Raw genomic sequence first — 20,309 nt, forward strand, 5'->3', positions numbered from 1 at the left:
CGTGGCAATTGCCACCCTACCAGAAAAAGCTCAAACTTGAGCGTAAGAGCAATGTCTTCATTCCTGAAAAAGAATAAAAACATGAACCTCATGCAAATCAAAACACAACTACTGATTGCCAAACGGCAGAGCTGATTCAGCATCGCCCAGATTAATAACTAAACTCAAAATGATGTTATTAAATACACAATTTGTATGGAAAGATGAAAAAGACTCACCCAGCTTTGTGTGGGAGAACAGCCTCACCTCACCCGGCTGACTGCTCGGAGAAGGAGGCACCGCTCTGTTTAGATGTGGAGAAAGAAACCAGACAGATTGCCAATTGATACCCATCTGCTCAAAGCTCAACACACATATTTTTAAACAAGTTAAAAAAGGGACCAGGATTGATTAAAAAAGTCCAAGACCTCGTGACTGCCCAAATAGGTCTATTATTGTTAAGGTGATGTCTCTTTAGAACAACCTATCAGACATCCAGTGTGACCAGGGACAGACATAACTATGAGTGATTGTTGTTAGATAGATGAGAAGCTAACTCTAGTCATAGAATCTGTCATCAGTATTCCACCAACCAATTCTGTGTTGAAGAACATGGAACAAGCAGCCTTCCACCTTACCTATCCGTCGATACCTCTGACTAACTCACAAGCTGTCTAAGAGGTATCGGCAGGAAAGGGAGGATGCTATTTGGTAGCGATCGTGTTTGACGTGCGCGTCTTAAATTGAAATCAGCTGTGTGTTCGCATTAAAGAAACAAGTCCAAAACCTCGTGACTAGGTCTTGTGTTGTTAAGGTAATGTCTCTTTAAAACAACCTATCAGGTATCCAGAGTGGCCAGGGACACATACAATTATGAAAGATTGTTGATAGATAGAAGAAAAACTCACTCTGGTAAAAGGAAACAACGTCTGTGCACAGTAGAGCGCATGCGCCTGGGGCAGATGCTAATTAGGTGTAAAACGCGCATGCGTTAATACTAGACACTACATAGGTGTACCGTGTCCGTGCGAATTTAAGTGTATTACAAAGTCGTAAAAATGGAGCGAGTCACCACATGATAAAACCGCCAGCGTTTAAGGTGCGGTGTAGGGTATATATCGCGCCACGAGTGGGGACCTCGTGTGTCTAGTGCGCATGCGTCGGGGAGTAATGGAATCTACCCACGCGTGCGCGAGACATCGTCACACACAGGGAAGATGGGAAGCCCAATCTTAAGCGCCGATCAATCGGAGCACTCAAGTGTTACTGATCAGTGGTGTTGGGAAAGGACAAAGTGGTCATGTCATCTGGCGACTTGATCAGGAGTTGGTTAAACAGTTTGATGTTATTCGTACTTTGGATTTGAAGGAGTTGAGTCCTAGAAAAGGCACAAGGAGTGGTTGACCCACCATGACTGTGGGACAGTTAATAATGTATAGTCCCTACTGAATTTCATGTAGTGTCAGTGTACCCTAGGCTCCAGAAAAAGATCTCGTGTTAGTACAACGACATCTTCATTATAAATGATGGCCAGAACGGTCCATTAGTCGGTCCTCTCTAAGAAAGAATATTAAAGAGTGTTCAATTGAACCTTTATGTTTCCAGTAAAACTAACATCACAGTTTGTGACAACAAGGGTTAGAGAGATGGTTACACCCCTCAGGCGATCGAACCCCCCAATTAGTGTACCGGTCAGAAGGATGGATCCCTCTAAGACGGTCGCGCTAGGTCCCCGAATTTGACTGTGGAACAAAAATAAGTACAAGGACAAAACTAACGTCACAGTTTGTGACAACAAGGGTTAGAGAGATGGTTACTCCCCTCAGGAGTTCGAACCCCCAAATAGTGTACCGGTCAAAAGGATTAATCCCTCTAAGACGGTCGCACTAGGTCCCCGAATTTGACTAAGGACACAAATAAGCACAGGATCGAGACAGGTGGAACTGAAGCTAAACATATCCGCACGCTGTGGGGTATTGTAATAGCATCGGTTCAGTAGACATATAGCGATGTCTTTTTGGGAAAAGTATGACGACTGAACCCTGGAGTACCCACAAGGGTATAAAGGAGCTTATTCCTCCCACTCAGGAAGACATCTCGTGGTGATAAATTGACTGAACTGGATATAATTAACAGTAAGACAGTCTGACTAATTCAAGTGTAGACAGAAGCCCACGGTATGTTGTCGTTCAGTCCTTTGGTGTCAGTCTTCAACTTAAAAATCCATTTTTGTTCTTTGGAAAATAAGAACTGGGAGACGTCCGTTATGTGTTGAGGAATAAACGGGCGTTCGAGTACAAGCCACCTAAGATCCTCAGCCTTGTGTTTTTTGGCTAGGAAATGCTCCGTCATCCGAGTGGATTGTCTCATACAGCGGATGGTACTTTTGTGCTCGCTTATGCGGAGCTTCACTTTACGTGTGGTGTACCCTATGTAATGTAGGGTACACGGACACGTGATTCTGTAAATTACGCATTCTGAATTACAGTTCGTATGGTTGCGTAATATCCAGGGACGTTCTGTGCCTATGTCCACTGAGGTGGTCTTAATGGTTTGTGGACAGACACTACACGTTCCGCATGGGAAATGGCCACGAACTGGAGGTAGTGACCACAAAGTGTTGGTCTCACCTGTTGGATGTGACAGCGGTCTCGTATGGACCAGACTGTCGCGCAAGCTGGGACCCCTCTTAAAGGCAAATAAGGGAGGCGAGATCTTGCCATCCGCTATGTTCAATATCTGCCAATGTCGCCGTACTGTTTTCTGTATTTGACTGGACATAGTACAGAAAGTGGTGACAAATGTGAGTCTCTCATTGGTAGTCCTAGACACGTCAGTGTCCAGTAGGGCATCACGATTATTGTTTGATGCCCGTTTCCAGGCTTTTCGTACCAAACGTTTCGGATATTGTCGTGATTGTAGTTGTGTAGCAAGTGCCTCAGCATGTTTGTCGAACAATTGTCTGGTCGAACAGTTCCTGCGAATCCGCAGAAACTGGCCAACTGGAAGGTTCTCCCGGAGTGCCCTCGGATGATGGCTGTTAAAGGACAACAGCGAGTTTCTGGACATGGGTTTCTTATATAGTTCAGAACTCAGTGAGTTATCGTGAACAAAGATAGAGATATCCAGGAAGGCCAAACGATGTTTGTTGTACTCGATGGTGAAGCGCAAATACGCGTTCTGTTGGTTTAGCCATGAATGAAAGGCATGAATTTCGTCGCCTGTGCCCCGCCAAACCACCAAAATGTCATCTATGTATCTCTTCCACAGCAACAGATGATGACGGTATGGGTTGCTGTGGTTGAGTACAAAGTCCTGTTCGAATAGATGGACATAGAGGTTGGCGAGGCTAGGCGCGAAAACACTGCCCATCGAAGTACCAGATGTCTGGAGGAAGATCTGATCCTCAAACTTGAAGTAGTTCTCCATCATGGCCAATCTGGCACAATCCATGATAAAAGGCACAGGGGTGATACTGTCCAAAGAACGTGCTTCCAAAAGGCCTCTGATGGCATCGAGGGTCTCTAGCTGCGGATAGCACGTATAAAGTGACTCTACGTCCAGGCTAGCCAAGAGATCGGTGTCAGAGTTAAACTCAACCTCAGGTAAAATTCGTAGAACGTCTGCCGTGTCTTTAAGGTAGGTTGGCATCTCACTGACCATAGGTCGTAAAAACACGTCTACGAATTTGGACAGAGGTTCTAATAATGAACCGATCCCAGAGATAATGGGATGTCCAGGAGGCGGTCGTTGCTGTTTGTGAATTTTGGGGAGGCAGTAAAAGTAGGGCATCACTGGGTTGTTGGCCACCAGGAATTTGGCCTCATGTGAAGTTATCCATCCCTCTGCCTCCCCCTCCTCGACCAGCTGTTTGATCTCTAGGGAGAGTCTGGAAGTGGGATCTGACTCTAGGGCCCGGTAGGATTTAGAATCCGATAAGTGTCTGAGGCATTCAGCCCGATAGACGACAGTGTCCTGTAGGACTATCGCCCCGCCTTTATCTGCCGGTTTGATAGTGATCGACGTGTCTTTAGTAAGGTTCTTGAGGGCAGTCTTATCCTTCTTAGAGAAGTTACAAAAGGCATGGGGACGGGTATCGTACAAAGCCATCAAATCATGGACAACCGCCTTTTCAAAGGTAGAGACTTGTGAGGGGACCTGATGGGGTAGAGGGGTGAAAGTACTTTTAGGACGAAGTCCAGTGTTCACAATATTGGTCTCGTTGTCTAGGGTTGGTGCTATAGGATCTTTTTCTTTAAAAAAGAAATGCAACCGAATCTTCCTAAAGAATTTCTCTATTTCACATCTCAGAGTGAAAGGATCACCTGAGTGTGTGGGAACGAAACCCAAACCCCTATTAAGAACATTTTGTTCATCGATGGTGAGGGTTTTTGAACTGAGATTGACTACAAGGTCATCTACTCGCTGGTCGAGTTCGTTGGTGGTTGTTGATTGCCCCTCCTGCTCCGAGTGTTGGGAAATGTCTGGTCTGGTTGCCAGTGGACCGTTGGAGTCCCTCTCCGCTTGCCTCTGCTGCGTCCCTGTCCCTGTTCTAAAAAAGACTGATTAGGGAAGAATTGCTGCTGAGGTGGATAGGTGTGCATATGTTGCGGAAAGGGAGGTGGTTGGTAACCCCAAGGTGCCGGTGGCCACCATTGACCTTGATTAGGGTAAAAGTTCTGATTACCCCTCCTTCTGTTGTATCTCCGGGATTGACCTCTACCTCTACCTTGTGGGGCCCCTGTAGCACCTGAATCAGAATCATCAGATCCCCCTTCGGACCCAGATGATGAATAATTAGATCCATAGCGTCTCCCCTTGTTGTTAAATGTGGGGGCTACATAGGTGTCACTTGTGTATGTGTATATCTTTTCCCATGAAAACCGGGCCAGATCTTTCTTAAATTTGTCGATTTTATTGATCAAGATGTTGTCCCTGTACTCTTTATTAGTTTTGTTTGTCTCATCCATTTGTTTTTTGAAAAGGGCTGCTGTGATGGTGGTTTTAATCTGCCCTTCCAAAGTTTGAATTTCTACGAGAATTGCATCAGCCTGACGTTTCGCCGTGCTAATGATAAGGATTAGCCAGTCACGGGTACAGCGCCAGGCTATGAGTGACCAATCTCGTACAAACTGTTTATCTGTAAGAAACAATCTTGGAGCGTTCGTCACGATCAGTCCTGTAGGGGCACATTTCCCACGTAGATATTCCGCCATGACAAGGCCATGAACTGCGGTCCGTGATTGACTCTTCCTGAGGTTGAGTAAAGTAGCCCAGTCATCCTTGGGGTTCCCTGTGATCTCTGGCAAGGAGTCTAGGATGCTGGGATTATCAGATAGGATGTTACTTAAGGTCTCATCATCAAAAGCGAGGCCTGCAAAATCAGCCATTATAGAGCAGGAACACGAGGTCAAGGACAAAAAGCGAGGTCAAGGACAAAAAGCGACAAAAAGCGAGCGGTATCAGACTGCTAGAGATTCCTAGAGTCTAAAATTAATAATGACCCGCAGCCGTGGCTGCTCTCAGAACCAAACAACAAATTTATGAGAGGGTCATAAGGGACTTGGTTTAAGGACTGAAACACCTCCAATCCCAAATAGACACAATGAAACCAGCGGAAGGTGCACAGTCCGTTGCAGAACAGAATAGCAAAACAATAGTTATTGTAGAGAAATACAAGAGATCCTGCAAATAGTTGGGACAACCCCTCACAGGAGGTAGGAGTCCATCAGCCCACCCTTATTGGCGGAGCATCGTCATCTGGTACTCCTGGGAATCACTGTCTAGGCCCGAAATCGCAGATCCCCAAGGACTCTGCCTTGTGCACAGACCAGTGATACCCAGAAAGGAAATACACTCCTGCCAGGGTGTGTGCCCAAGTAGTCGAGGGCTCCAGTGGTGTGCAGTGCAAGAAAGTGATGTGAAGTTAAAAATGAATACTTGGTCAAAAAATATGTTTAATGTGGATCAACCAAGTTTCATGTCTAAAAGAACCTATAGTCTGATATATATTTTTACAGTCTAATCTTTGGTTCGTGTGGAAGTGTGGTCGACATGTTTCAGCCGATACGGTGACTTAACCCGGCTTTCATCAGGACCGAAAGAAAAAAAGCTACTGCCAAACTAATTATAAAGTGATAAAACTAAGCCCATGCACCAATTGTGAGTGTGGGGTACCAGCGTGGCAATTGCCACCCTACCAGAAAAGGCTCAAACTTGAGCGTAAGAGCAATGTCTTCATTCCTGAAAAAGAATAAAAACATGAACCTCATGCAAATCAAAACACAACTACTGATTGCCAAACGGCAGAGCTGATTCAGCATCGCCCAGATTAATAACTAAACTCAAAATGATGTTATTAAATACACAATTTGTATGGAAAGATGAAAAAGACTCACCCAGCTTTGTGTGGGAGAACAGCCTCACCTCACCCGGCTGACTGCTCGGAGAAGGAGGCACCGCTCTGTTTAGATGTGGAGAAAGAAACCAGACAGATTGCCAATTGATACCCATCTGCTCAAAGCTCAACACACATATTTTTAAACAAGTTAAAAAAGGGACCAGGATTGATTAAAAAAGTCCAAGACCTCGTGACTGCCCAAATAGGTCTATTATTGTTAAGGTGATGTCTCTTTAGAACAACCTATCAGACATCCAGTGTGACCAGGGACAGACATAACTATGAGTGATTGTTGTTAGATAGATGAGAAGCTAACTCTAGTCATAGAATCTGTCATCAGTATTCCACCAACCAATTCTGTGTTGAAGAACATGGAACAAGCAGCCTTCCACCTTACCTATCCGTCGATACCTCTGACTAACTCACAAGCTGTCTAAGAGGTATCGGCAGGAAAGGGAGGATGCTATTTGGTAGCGATCGTGTTTGACGTGCGCGTCTTAAATTGAAATCAGCTGTGTGTTCGCATTAAAGAAACAAGTCCAAAACCTCGTGACTAGGTCTTGTGTTGTTAAGGTAATGTCTCTTTAAAACAACCTATCAGGTATCCAGAGTGGCCAGGGACAAATATAATTATGAAAGATTGTTGATAGATAGAAGAAAAACTCACTCTGGTAAAAGGAAACAACGTCTGTGCACAGTAGAGCGCATGCGCCTGGGGCAGATGCTAATTAGGTGTAAAACGCGCATGCGTTAATACTAGACACTACATAGGTGTACCGTGTCTGTGCGAATTTAAGTGTATTACAAAGTCGTAAAAATGGAGCGAGTCACCACATGATAAAACCGCCAGCGTTTAAGGTGCGGTGTAGGGTATATATCGCGCCACGAGTGGGGACCTCGTGTGTCTAGTGCGCATGCGTCGGGGAGTAATGGAATCTACCCACGCGTGCGCGAGACATCGTCACACACAGGGAAGATGGGAAGCCCAATCTTAAGCGCCGATCAATCGGAGCACTCAAGTGTTACTGATCAGTGGTGTTGGGGAAAGGACAAAGTGGTCATGTCATCTGGCGACTTGATCAGTTTGAGGATCAGATCTTCCTCCAGACATCTGGTACTTCGATGGGCAGTGTTTTCGCGCCTAGCCTCGCCAACCTCTATGTCCATCTATTCGAACAGGACTTTGTACTCAACCACAGCAACCCATACTGTCATCATCTGTTGCTGTGGAAGAGATACATAGATGACATTTTGGTGGTTTGGCGGGGCACAGGCGATGAAATTCATGCCTTTCATTCATGGCTAAACCAACAGAACGCGTATTTGCGCTTCACCATCGAGTACAACAAACATCGTTTGGCCTTCCTGGATATCTCTATCTTTGTTCACGATAACTCACTGAGTTCTGAACTATATAAGAAACCCATGTCCAGAAACTCGCTGTTGTCCTTTAACAGCCATCATCCGAGGGCACTCCGGGAGAACCTTCCAGTTGGCCAGTTTCTGCGGATTCGCAGGAACTGTTCGACCAGACAATTGTTCGACAAACATGCTGAGGCACTTGCTACACAACTACAATCACGACAATATCCGAAACGTTTGGTACGAAAAGCCTGGAAACGGGCATCAAACAATAATCGTGATGCCCTACTGGACACTGACGTGTCTAGGACTACCAATGAGAGACTCACATTTGTCACCACTTTCTGTACTATGTCCAGTCAAATACAGAAAACAGTACGGCGACATTGGCAGATATTGAACATAGCGGATGGCAAGATCTCGCCTCCCTTATTTGCCTTTAAGAGGGGTCCCAGCTTGCGCGACAGTCTGGTCCATACGAGACCGCTGTCACATCCAACAGGTGAGACCAACACTTTGTGGTCACTACCTCCAGTTCGTGGCCATTTCCCATGCGGAACGTGTAGTGTCTGTCCACAAACCATTAAGACCACCTCAGTGGACATAGGCACAGAACGTCCCTGGATATTACGCAACCATACGAACTGTAATTCAGAATGCGTAATTTACAGAATCACGTGTCCGTGTACCCTACATTACATAGGGTACACCACACGTAAAGTGAAGCTCCGCATAAGCGAGCACAAAAGTACCATCCGCTGTATGAGACAATCCACTCGGATGACGGAGCATTTCCTAGCCAAAAAACACAAGGCTGAGGATCTTAGGTGGCTTGTACTCGAACGCCCGTTTATTCCTCAACACATAACGGACGTCTCCCAGTTCTTATTTTCCAAAGAACAAAAATGGATTTTTAAGTTGAAGACTGACACCAAAGGACTGAACGACAACATACCGTGGGCTTCTGTCTACACTTGAATTAGTCAGACTGTCTTACTGTTAATTATATCCAGTTCAGTCAATTTATCACCACGAGATGTCTTCCTGAGTGGGAGGAATAAGCTCCTTTATACCCTTGTGGGTACTCCAGGGTTCAGTCGTCATACTTTTCCCAAAAAGACATCGCTATATGTCTACTGAACCGATGCTATTACAATACCCCACAGCGTGCGGATATGTTTAGCTTCAGTTCCACCTGTCTCGATCCTGTGCTTATTTGTGTCCTTAGTCAAATTCGGGGACCTAGTGCGACCGTCTTAGAGGGATTAATCCTTTTGACCGGTACACTATTTGGGGGTTCGAACTCCTGAGGGGAGTAACCATCTCTCTAACCCTTGTTGTCACAAACTGTGACGTTAGTTTTGTCCTTGTACTTATTTTTGTTCCACAGTCAAATTCGGGGACCTAGCGCGACCGTCTTAGAGGGATCCATCCTTCTGACCGGTACACTAATTGGGGGGTTCGATCGCCTGAGGGGAGTAACCATCTCTCTAACCCTTGTTGTCACAAACTGTGATGTTAGTTTTACTGGAAACATAAAGGTTCAATTGAACACTCTTTAATATTCTTTCTTAGAGAGGACCGACTAATGGACCGTTCTGGCCATCATTTATAATGAAGATGTCGTTGTACTAACACGAGATCTTTTTCTGGAGCCTAGGGTACACTGACACTACATGAAATTCAGTAGGGACTATACATTATTAACTGTCTCACAGTCATGGTGGGTCAACCACTCCTTGTGCCTTTTCTAGGACTCAACTCCTTCAAATCCAAAGTACGAATAACATCAAACTGTTTAACCAACTCCTGATCAAGTCGCCAGATGACATGACCACTTTGTCCTTTCCCAACACCACTGATCAGTAACACTTGAGTGCTCCGATTGATCGGCGCTTAAGATTGGGCTTCCCATCTTCCCTGTGTGTGACGATGTCTCGCGCACGCGTGGGTAGATTCCATTACTCCCCGACGCATGCGCACTAGACACACGAGGTCCCCACTCGTGGCGCGATATATACCCTACACCGCACCTTAAACGCTGGCGGTTTTATCATGTGGTGACTCGCTCCATTTTTACGACTTTGTAATACACTTAAATTCGCACGGACACGGTACACCTATGTAGTGTCTAGTATTAACGCATGCGCGTTTTACACCTAATTAGCATCTGCCCCAGGCGCATGCGCTCTACTGTGCACAGACGTTGTTTCCTTTTACCAGAGTGAGTTTTTCTTCTATCTATCAACAATCTTTCATAATTATATTTGTCCCTGGCCACTCTGGATACCTGATAGGTTGTTTTAAAGAGACATTACCTTAACAACACAAGACCTAGTCACGAGGTTTTGGACTTGTTTCTTTAATGCGAACACACAGCTGATTTCAATTTAAGACGCGCACGTCAAACACGATCGCTACCAAATAGCATCCTCCCTTTCCTGCCGATACCTCTTAGACAGCTTGTGAGTTAGTCAGAGGTATCGACGGATAGGTAAGGTGGAAGGCTGCTTGTTCCATGTTCTTCAACACAGAATTGGTTGGTGGAATACTGATGACAGATTCTATGACTAGAGTTAGCTTCTCATCTATCTAACAACAATCACTCATAGTTATGTCTGTCCCTGGTCACACTGGATGTCTGATAGGTTGTTCTAAAGAGACATCACCTTAACAATAATAGACCTATTTGGGCAGTCACGAGGTCTTGGACTTTTTTAATCAATCCTGGTCCCTTTTTTAACTTGTTTAAAAATATGTGTGTTGAGCTTTGAGCAGATGGGTATCAATTGGCAATCTGTCTGGTTTCTTTCTCCACATCTAAACAGAGCGGTGCCTCCTTCTCCGAGCAGTCAGCCGGGTGAGGTGAGGCTGTTCTCCCACACAAAGCTGGGTGAGTCTTTTTCATCTTTCCATACAAATTGTGTATTTAATAACATCATTTTGAGTTTAGTTATTAATCTGGGCGATGCTGAATCAGCTCTGCCGTTTGGCAATCAGTAGTTGTGTTTTGATTTGCATGAGGTTCATGTTTTTATTCTTTTTCAGGAATGAAGACATTGCTCTTACGCTCAAGTTTGAGCCTTTTCTGGTAGGGTGGCAATTGCCACGCTGGTACCCCACACTCACAATTGGTGCATGGGCTTAGTTTTATCACTTTATAATTAGTTTGGCAGTAGCTTTTTTTCTTTCGGTCCTGATGAAAGCCGGGTTAAGTCACCGTATCGGCTGAAACATGTCGACCACACTTCCACACGAACCAAAGATTAGACTGTAAAAATATATATCAGACTATAGGTTCTTTTAGACATGAAACTTGGTTGATCCACATTAAACATATTTTTTGACCAAGTATTCATTTTTAACTTCACATCACTTTCTTGCACTGCACACCACTGGAGCCCTCGACTACTTGGGCACACACCCTGGCAGGAGTGTATTTCCTTTCTGAGTATCACTGGTCTGTGCACCAGGCAGAGTCCTTGGGGATCTGCGATTTCGGGCCTAGACAGTGATTCCCAGGAGTACCAGATGACGATGCTCCGCCAATAAGGGTGGGCTGATGGACTCCTACCTCCTGTGAGGGGTTGTCCCAACTATTTGCAGGATCTCTTGTATTTCTCTACAATAACTATTGTTTTGCTATTCTGTTCTGCAACGGACTGTGCACCTTCGCTGGTTTCATTGTGTCTATTTGGGATTGGAGGTGTTTCAGTCCTTAAACCAAGTCCCTTATGACCCTCTTATAAATTTGTTGTTTCATTCAGAGATATTCCCACTGCTGGTATCAATGCTCCAAACATATCACCTACAATTTCTGCCCAAGATACTCTCTTACTACGTACTAAATTACTACCTAAGTTAAGTACACCATCTTCTCCTCTATCCATGTGAAAAATCTTTGGAAAAACCAGGCCTACATAACATGTGCCATACCAATGGTCTGGCAAACGATAATATGCCCTGTTCCCACAAATAAAATATAGTCCAGGAAAAACTGGATCTTTTCTACCTTTAAATCCCCATCCACCCATGATTCGGTATGTATCATGGCACTCGCTATTCCCTACAAAATAATTATCATATGCAGTTTGATTCCTTCTAATACACAATTTCCCTTTCTGAGGCCAATCTAAAGCCATAGTTGGACTCGTTTCCCTTTTCAAGTGTTTTTCCATCTCTACATCCCATACTGTTTTCTCCACCTTTCCTTCTGAAGCCTTTCTTTGCATTTTCAGTCTCCTTTCTTCAACCATATCTAAAAATGTATTTTCCTCTTTCTTTAAACTGCAAGTCAAATTGTTTTTAAATATGTATTCTAATGTTAGTTCTTTAGTCTCTAAGAAAAATTCACCTAACACCTTTGCAGGTTTTACCTTATTTAACTTGTTAATTGACGGTACTTGTGAAAATATAGTATCTACATCTGAAAAATAATATTCTAATTTTCCTGTCTGATAAAACAAACTAACTATTACACTACATGTTATTCCATAAGTTACTGGAAGGTGATGATAATCACTCCCTCCGATACAGAAGCAGGTAACTGCATACAAACGTAGCAGTCCCTTATATCCATTGTTTTTACATATTCATACAACAATTTCGAAAACACATTATTAGAAAAATTAGTTATACACCTGTCTTTATGTAAATAGTTTTTATCTATTCTACTCGGAACTACTTTTTGAATCTTCCCTATATTAGTTATGTTTTCACTATGTCCTTCTAATGTATCTATAGTAACTTTAAATGAGATCAGTAGAGCAAGTATACTCCATAGAAGCATTAATAATCCTGTACAACAACACATTTTACACCATCTCATCAAAAATGTACATCTATCTTTTCTACTATGTTGGCCATCTTTGCTAAAATGAACTGTGTCTTTTGACTTAGCCTCTTCTACTTCACGACTAGTTTTCTAACCCAAGGCTCTAAGCACCTACTTGGTTCTACCAGTTTCTGTCTATTTCGGTATTTTATTGTCTTTCTATCAGTTGTTTTCTTGTCTCATTCAGTTTGGCATTTCATCATTATTCACTTTTCCTTCGTGATCGGTATACAGAATGTCCTGAACATCCGCTTCTTCTCCAATATCGGACAAGATAACTCTCAGGATTTCCGATTCTTCGTCTTCCTCAACCACTTCTGGTACAACCACCTCTGGATTTCCTTGGCTATCCGCCTCTTCTTTTACTTCAGGCAGGGCCACATACGTCCATTCTGGTGATTTATACTTCTGGTTAGGTTTTCTTGTTCTTTTGCTCCCTTTAATTTCGGTGGTTACTTCGTCTTATGATTTCACCTGACTTGTCACTTCATTCACCTGTTCAGCTCTTGGTGAACTTACTCGTGTCAGTCGGTATCTAAACCTTTTTATTTTATTCGGCCAAACATCATCTTTTGCTGCTCTTTTCAATCTACTTCCTTTATTATTCTTTTCAGTTCTCCAAGCTCTCTTTCTTAGAACTCGACCTTCAGGTATTTCATCTTCGCTTTCTTCTGACTCTGTTTCAACTTCCTTTTTTCTTTTAACACTTTCTTTTTCCACCACTTCTTTAGTTCTCCCTACTTCTGTCCCTCCTCGAATCTCCGTCACGCAATCTTCCTGCTGACTACTTGTCCCTGTTTCTAACTGGATGTTGGAGTTCCCTACACCTCCTCGGGGGTCTTCCGCAATAATCTTTCCCTCTCTCTCTGTATCTGGCACCTGTCCATCTAAACGTGTTGTTTCAGGTGGAATTTCTCTCAATATTTCATCTGGCACTTCCTTCTCATGAATCTCTTTTATTGTCTCTTCACTGTCTTTTTCTTTGGTTTTCTCTTGTTTTTCCTTTGAACACTTCGCTCCTTGTTCAGTCTCTGAATCTGAACTGGTATCAGAAATCTGTAACCTTCTTCTCAGGGAAATACTTCTTGGAACATGTGTTAGACTTTGTTCTGCTTCCCCCCTTTCAGGGTTTTCTTTTGTTTTTGGCTCTTCGTCATCTGACTCAGTACTGGATTCTAATTCATCAAAATACTCCTTTTCTGTGCTGTCCACTGTATTTCGAATTCTGAATGTATGGCTTGCATGGATCCATTTTTTCAATCCAGCACAATTTACAGCTGTTGTTGTGGTCAAGATGACTTGTCTTGGTTTTCCCCACCACGGGACCAAACAGTTTCTTCTTCTGTGTACTTTTATTCTCACCCAGTCCCCTGGGCTTAGATCATGGGCCGGCTTCTTTTCAAGGTCGGTGGCATCCGCTCCAACCTGATGAAACAAAGAATGAACTGCGTCTGCCAGGCTTTTACAGTATTCCAACACCATGTCATCAGTTATAGTCATCAGCTTGTTGACTGGTATAAACACATGCCGCATGGCTCGTCCCATGATGATTTCATGGGGGCTTAACCCTGTAGTTCTATCTGGAATTGATCTAATAGTCATGAGTACCAGAGGCAAGACATCAGGCCATTTCATACCTGTGGCTAAACACATTTTCCCTATCCTGTTTTTGATGGTACCATTTATCTGTTCCACCACACCAGAAGCCTCTGGTCGGTAGGCACAATGTAGTTTTTGTTGTACATTCAATGCTTCACAAATCAGTTTTATGATCTCATTATGAAAATGTCCTCCTTGGTCTGATTCAATTGTCACTGGGAACCCAAATCTAGGGATGCATTCCCTCAAAAGTAATTTTGCCACTGTCATCCCATCATTTCTTCTTGTTGGGAATGCTTCTACCCATCTAGAAAACAGACAGACCATAACCAAAACATACCTCAGTCTGTTACAGGGCGGCATTTCAATGAAATCTACTTGCATTCTGGTAAAAGGCCCTCCTTCCTGACCTATTGTTCCTAGACTCACTACTGTCTTCCTTCCTGGATTGTATTGCTGACATATTAGACATCTCTGACAAAGACTTTCTGCTACAAGTCTGAATTTTGCATTATACCAGGTTTGTTTAAATGACCTGACCATAGCATCTCTCCCTAAGTGTCCCTGTCCATGATACATCCGTGCCATGGCAGACATCATGCTATCAGGCATGACTGGTCTTCCATCTTGATAGACCCACACATGATCTTTCTCTCTGGGTGCACATCCTGCTTTTACCCACTGCTTCATTTCCTCTTCTCCTACCTCTTCCTGCAATTGTCTTACTTCTTCCCATGTTCCCACAGTGTTAGTAAACATCAAAGAGTAAGAAATCACCTCTCTTTCCTTAGCCTGATTAATTGAATTCTGATTTTGTGCACAGTATTGTGCCATGTCATTCGTGTATTTGTTGCCAGTGGCGATATAATCACCACTTTGACTATGGGCGGCACACTTCACAACAGCCGATTGCCTAGGCAACCGTATCGCCTCAAGAAATTTTCCAACCGCTTCAGCATTCTTAATGGGAGTTCCACTCGATGTCAAAAAGCCTCTCTGCAGCCATATTTGACCGAAGTCATGTACGACTCAGAATCCATATGGCTGTTAGTCATCACAGTCACTCTCACACTCTTTCCAATCTTACATGCTCTAGTCAAAGCGACAAGTTCAGCTACTTGTGCCGATTTTACCCCTTTCAGATATGATGCTTCCATCACTGCTGCAACTGTACATACCGCATAGGCTGCACTTAACACTCCATCATCTGTTCTCAAACAAGACCCATCCACAAACAGAACAAAATCACTTTCTGGTAAGAGTACATCTTTTATGTCAGGTCGAGGTTTTGTACAGAAATCAAGTACATTCAGACAGTCATGATCTGCTTCATCTCTGACTTCCACATTCTCAGCATCAGGCAGTAATGTTGAAGGATTCACATTCAAACATCTCACAAGACTTACATTCGTGGCACCTAGTATAACTTTCTCATACTTAGTCAGCCGACTATGTGTCATATACTGAGTGCGACTCCTTGTTAAAAGGATTGCCACATCATGAGGTACGAACACTTTCACAGGATATCCCATCACAATTCCCTCACTCTGTTCCAAACTTCGGAATGTAGCAGATACTGCTTTCAAACACCCAGGTAAGGCTACAGTTACTGAGTCCAGCATTAATGAAAAATATACAATTGGTCTCCTCAGTTTTCCATGCTTCTGTATTAGCACAGAGAGCGCACATCCATTTCTCTCACTGCAATACAACCCAAACTCTTTTTCATAGTCAGGCATACCTAATGCAGGTGCTTCACACAACCCATCTCTCAATCTTTTGAATGCTGCCAATCCTTCTTTGGTAAAATCAATGGGATCTTTCACATCACTTCTTGTCAGTCGTACCAAAAGTTTTGTAATCAACAAAAAATTGCTAATCCATTGACGACAATATCCAACCATTCCCAGAAACATTCTCACTTCTCTTTGGGTCATGGGTGCACTCATTCTTTTTATGATCTTGATTCTATCTATTGTTATTTTTCTCAGTCCTTTTTCAATGTGATGTCCTAAATATTGTACTTCTTTCTTGCAAAATTGTAATTTTGATGTTGACACTTTAAGTCCTCCATCTGCCAAATGATTCAGCAATGCTATTGTGTCAAGTTCACAAGCCTCACGGGTTTTCGACGCCACAAGAAGGTCGTCGATGTACTGGACTAATACTGGATTTTCGGGCATTTCTAGACTTTCCAAAGACTTCTTCAATAGCTGATTAAATATCGAGGGGCTTTCTGTATACCCCTGTGGAATTCGGCACCAAGCCAAAATACGCTCGCCGAAACGAAATGCAAAAATTTGCTGACTGTCATGGTGCAATGGGATGGAAAAGAAAGCATGGCATAGATCAATTACTGTATACCAATCTGTGTCATGGGGAATCTGATATAAAATCACAGATGGATTTGGTACAATGGGACAACATGACACAACAATTTTGTTTATCTTTTTCAGATCTTGTACTGTCCTGAACTTCCCACTAGCCTTTTAAAGTCCCATTATTGGTGAATTACATGGACTACTCATTATTTCTCTCAAAATACCTTGTTTTATCATTTTTTCAATCACAGGAGTTACTCCTTCAATTATTTCAGGTGTCAATTTATATTGGGGAACATTTGGATAACTTACTCCTTCTTTTACTGTTATTTTTACTGGATCTGCATTTGTCAATAATCCCACATCTCCTGTGAAATCCCAAACTTCTGCCTTAACAGATTGTTTTAATTCTTTAGGTAATTCATCAGGGTTAAATACAGCAAAGGTTTCAATAACCTTATTTTCCCTGTTTGTCATTGTCATTTTATACAGCACATCTTCATCCGGAGTTTCAAATGCTATCCCATCCGGGGTACAAAATATAGTGCAGTTCATTTTGCACAACAAATCTCTAACTAACAAATTCACAGGACTGGTATCGCACATGGCAAAGCGGTGCATTTCATAAAATTTCCCTATGATAACTTTCACTGGGTCTGTAAGGTAAGTTTTAATCTGCCTATTAGATACACCAACTACTTGGATCGTTTCATCCGAGAGAGGAAGATTCTTAACATCAGCTGATCTGACTGTTGATCGAGTAGCACCAGTATCAACAAGGAAAGTAATGCTTTCATCATTAATCTTTCCATCTACAAATGGGCCTGACTGGTCTACTTCTAGAGTTGCGCCAAGTACGCACTCTTCTTCCTCCCTTCGGCACCGTCAATAACTTTCTTCTGAATCACTCTCATCGCGTTGCAGTCAATACTGCAAAGCAGCGCTAGCGCACTGCGGTTTATTTACCTGTTCTCTGTTGTAGAATCCCGTTTCATTACTATACTTCTGGGAATTTTTGCTCTGTGGAAAAGGCGGTTTTGGCACCTGATTCTGTTGGGTAACAACCTGCCGCTGTCGCTGCGGCTGACCACTCACCTCATTCTGGACCTGTGGATTCAATGATGCATTTTCATCGTTAGTACTTGGGGGAAATTTACACTCGGATTTTCAATGCCCTATCCTACCGCAATTAAGACACAGGAATTTCTTCTTAGCTTCCTCTATATTTCCTTTACCTTTCCCAGGACTAAATTTTTGTCTTGATCCTGTATTATTCGCTTGTTCTGCTAATTGTGCTTCCTGTCTCTCTGCTACCTTCACTTGTGCCCACATAGCCTTTTCTTTTAATTTTCGCTGTTTAGCTTCAATTTCATCACTGAAATATTTAGCATGTCTCAGTACTTCGTCTATTTTCTTATTCTGCCAATCTACAGTATGCTGTTTTATCATCTCACTAATTTCTGGACAAAGACCATATACAAACCTGTATACAAAATGACTTAGATCCTTTTCACTCAGATTTTCATCTCCACTAAACTGTTTAAAGGCCAAGATCAGCCTCTCATAATATGCATGAACTGACTCTTTGCTTTCCTGATGTGTTCTGTCAATTTTTACCCAATCTGTCTCTTTAGGTGGAACCTTATTTTTCAAAAAGGCAATAACCTGTTCGTATTTCTTCATTACCTCGGGGTCTGGAGCCCCTGTTTTTGGATCCCTTGGGTATTCTTGTGTTGGCCAATCTATCATGATTTTGCACTCTGTCCATAGATCTGCTGGTACTATTATGTCAAACAAGCTGTTTAGATCAATCCACAATACTTTGGACAATTTTACAAATCTGTCTAGCTGTCTATACCACTCGACGGGTTTTTACACGTAGTCGAGGGAAGTCATTTGTAAATGACAAAATATCTTGACTAGTTCATGGGACATGTACATATCCTCCTCCTGGGATTTCTCTCATAGGGCATTCTGTTACTACCTTCTCTTTTTCTCTAACAGGGAAAGCTGAAAAGGTTTTCTCTGAAGCATCATCTCGTTTTCGATACCATCTACTTTTCCATTTGTCCACATCTCCCCATTTTCTCAACAAAATAATTATTTCCTTAATCTGACTCATTCGTCCTGTGGTATTCATATTTTCAATGTCCTTTTCAGTGAAATCTATTAGATATGGTTTCTGTAGGGCTTTTACCTTTTCAATATCTATACCCATTTCATTTGCCACTTCTTCTAATCTTTCATGGAGACTTTTTGCTCTCCAAGTTTTGCTTTTACACAGAAATAAAAACTCCTCATCTTGTTAGGTTTTTAACTTCTCCGTAGGGATAGTTCCTACTATTAACTCTTCCAGTACCATTCGTAGTTTGGCCACATCTATTGACTGAGATTCTTTGTCTTTCTTCTGCAAGCTTCTCAACCATTCACTTAATTCCTCTGTAGATGGTCCTACTGACTTCTCTACATTACCTTGTCCAGAATCCTTTTGTGTTTCTAATATTGACTCCACTGTTGTTATACGTCTTTCTGCACAATTCTGACCTACAAATGCATTATTTGAAACATTTGGCCCAATCATACTTATTGTCTGTCTCCATGGATTGTTATTTTGACTCAGTTTTGGCTATTTAACCTGTATATTGCTTTTATAAGGGACCGTTAAACAATGTTCGCCATCTTTTTTGTTTATCGAAAATAGGCATTACCGGACCTATTGTTACTGGAACTGTTACAGCTTCCAGATTTTTGGTTAATTCTCTTATTTTCTCTGTTAATTCTAAGGTTGTCTTTGCTAGTTCCGCTGAATTTTCACCATTTATTCTACTTCCGGACTTCTTTTCTACCTCTCTAATGGAATTGTTTTTTTCCCAAATCCTGGAACTCTGGTTCAGATTTTATGATTCGTAAAGTTTCTTTCATTGGGGCACTTGGTGTTAATATTTCTGGTTCTGGCCGATATGGGGGTGGATTTTTATAGAACATGTCATCAAGAACATCGTCCTTTGATTCATTCACTCCATACCCTCTCGTTTCCACATTATGTCTCTTTTCTGTGCATTTCCTTCCTTCATTTTCTCCTGCAGTTCTTACGGGAAACAAACCCTCAGTCATACTCGCATTCCGCCACCTTCTCATTCGATCATCATGATTCTCATGTCCGTATGACCTACCAAACATGTATCTATACCTTCAGCCACTTCTCTGTCTTTCTCGGTCATGCATCTCATCTTCCCATTCTGTCAATGCTTCAAATTGGGTCGGTCTAGGTCTTGGTTCTAAATTCGTCATTTTCTCTCTTAAATTTCTAAAAACTGCCAAATTAAATGAACCATGTTCTGGAAAAGCCAAAACTCCGTCATTCTCAGTATACTTGACCCAATTGTCCAACCAAACACAGGTGTGATATCCATATTTCGCAACCGTAAATGATGCGGGGGTTTTCGGTGGAGGAAGTAATTGTCCTTCCCTAGTTACAATCGGTTTGTCCTTCTTAAACCACTTTTTAATTCTACTGAACCATGACTTCTTCTCCTTTTCTGGGGGGTCGTAATACATCTCTTCTGCCTTTTCGTGTATCTCTAGTTTCTCCTCTTAACCGTACCGCTTTCCTGTCCAATTGTAGCGCGACTCACACTAACGCACCAATCCGGAACGTTTACGTCACTCTGTAATTCTCCAATCCCAGCGCGACTCACACTAACGTACCAATCCGGGGCGTCTACGTCACCCTGTGATTCTCCACTCCTAGCGCGGCGTACACTAACGCACCAATCAGGAGAGTTCTACTTTTACGACTGACTGGCCAATCCCA

Source organism: Triturus cristatus, chromosome 7, assembly GCF_964204655.1.
Source record: "Triturus cristatus chromosome 7, aTriCri1.1, whole genome shotgun sequence".
Lineage (NCBI taxonomy): Eukaryota > Metazoa > Chordata > Amphibia > Caudata > Salamandridae > Triturus > Triturus cristatus.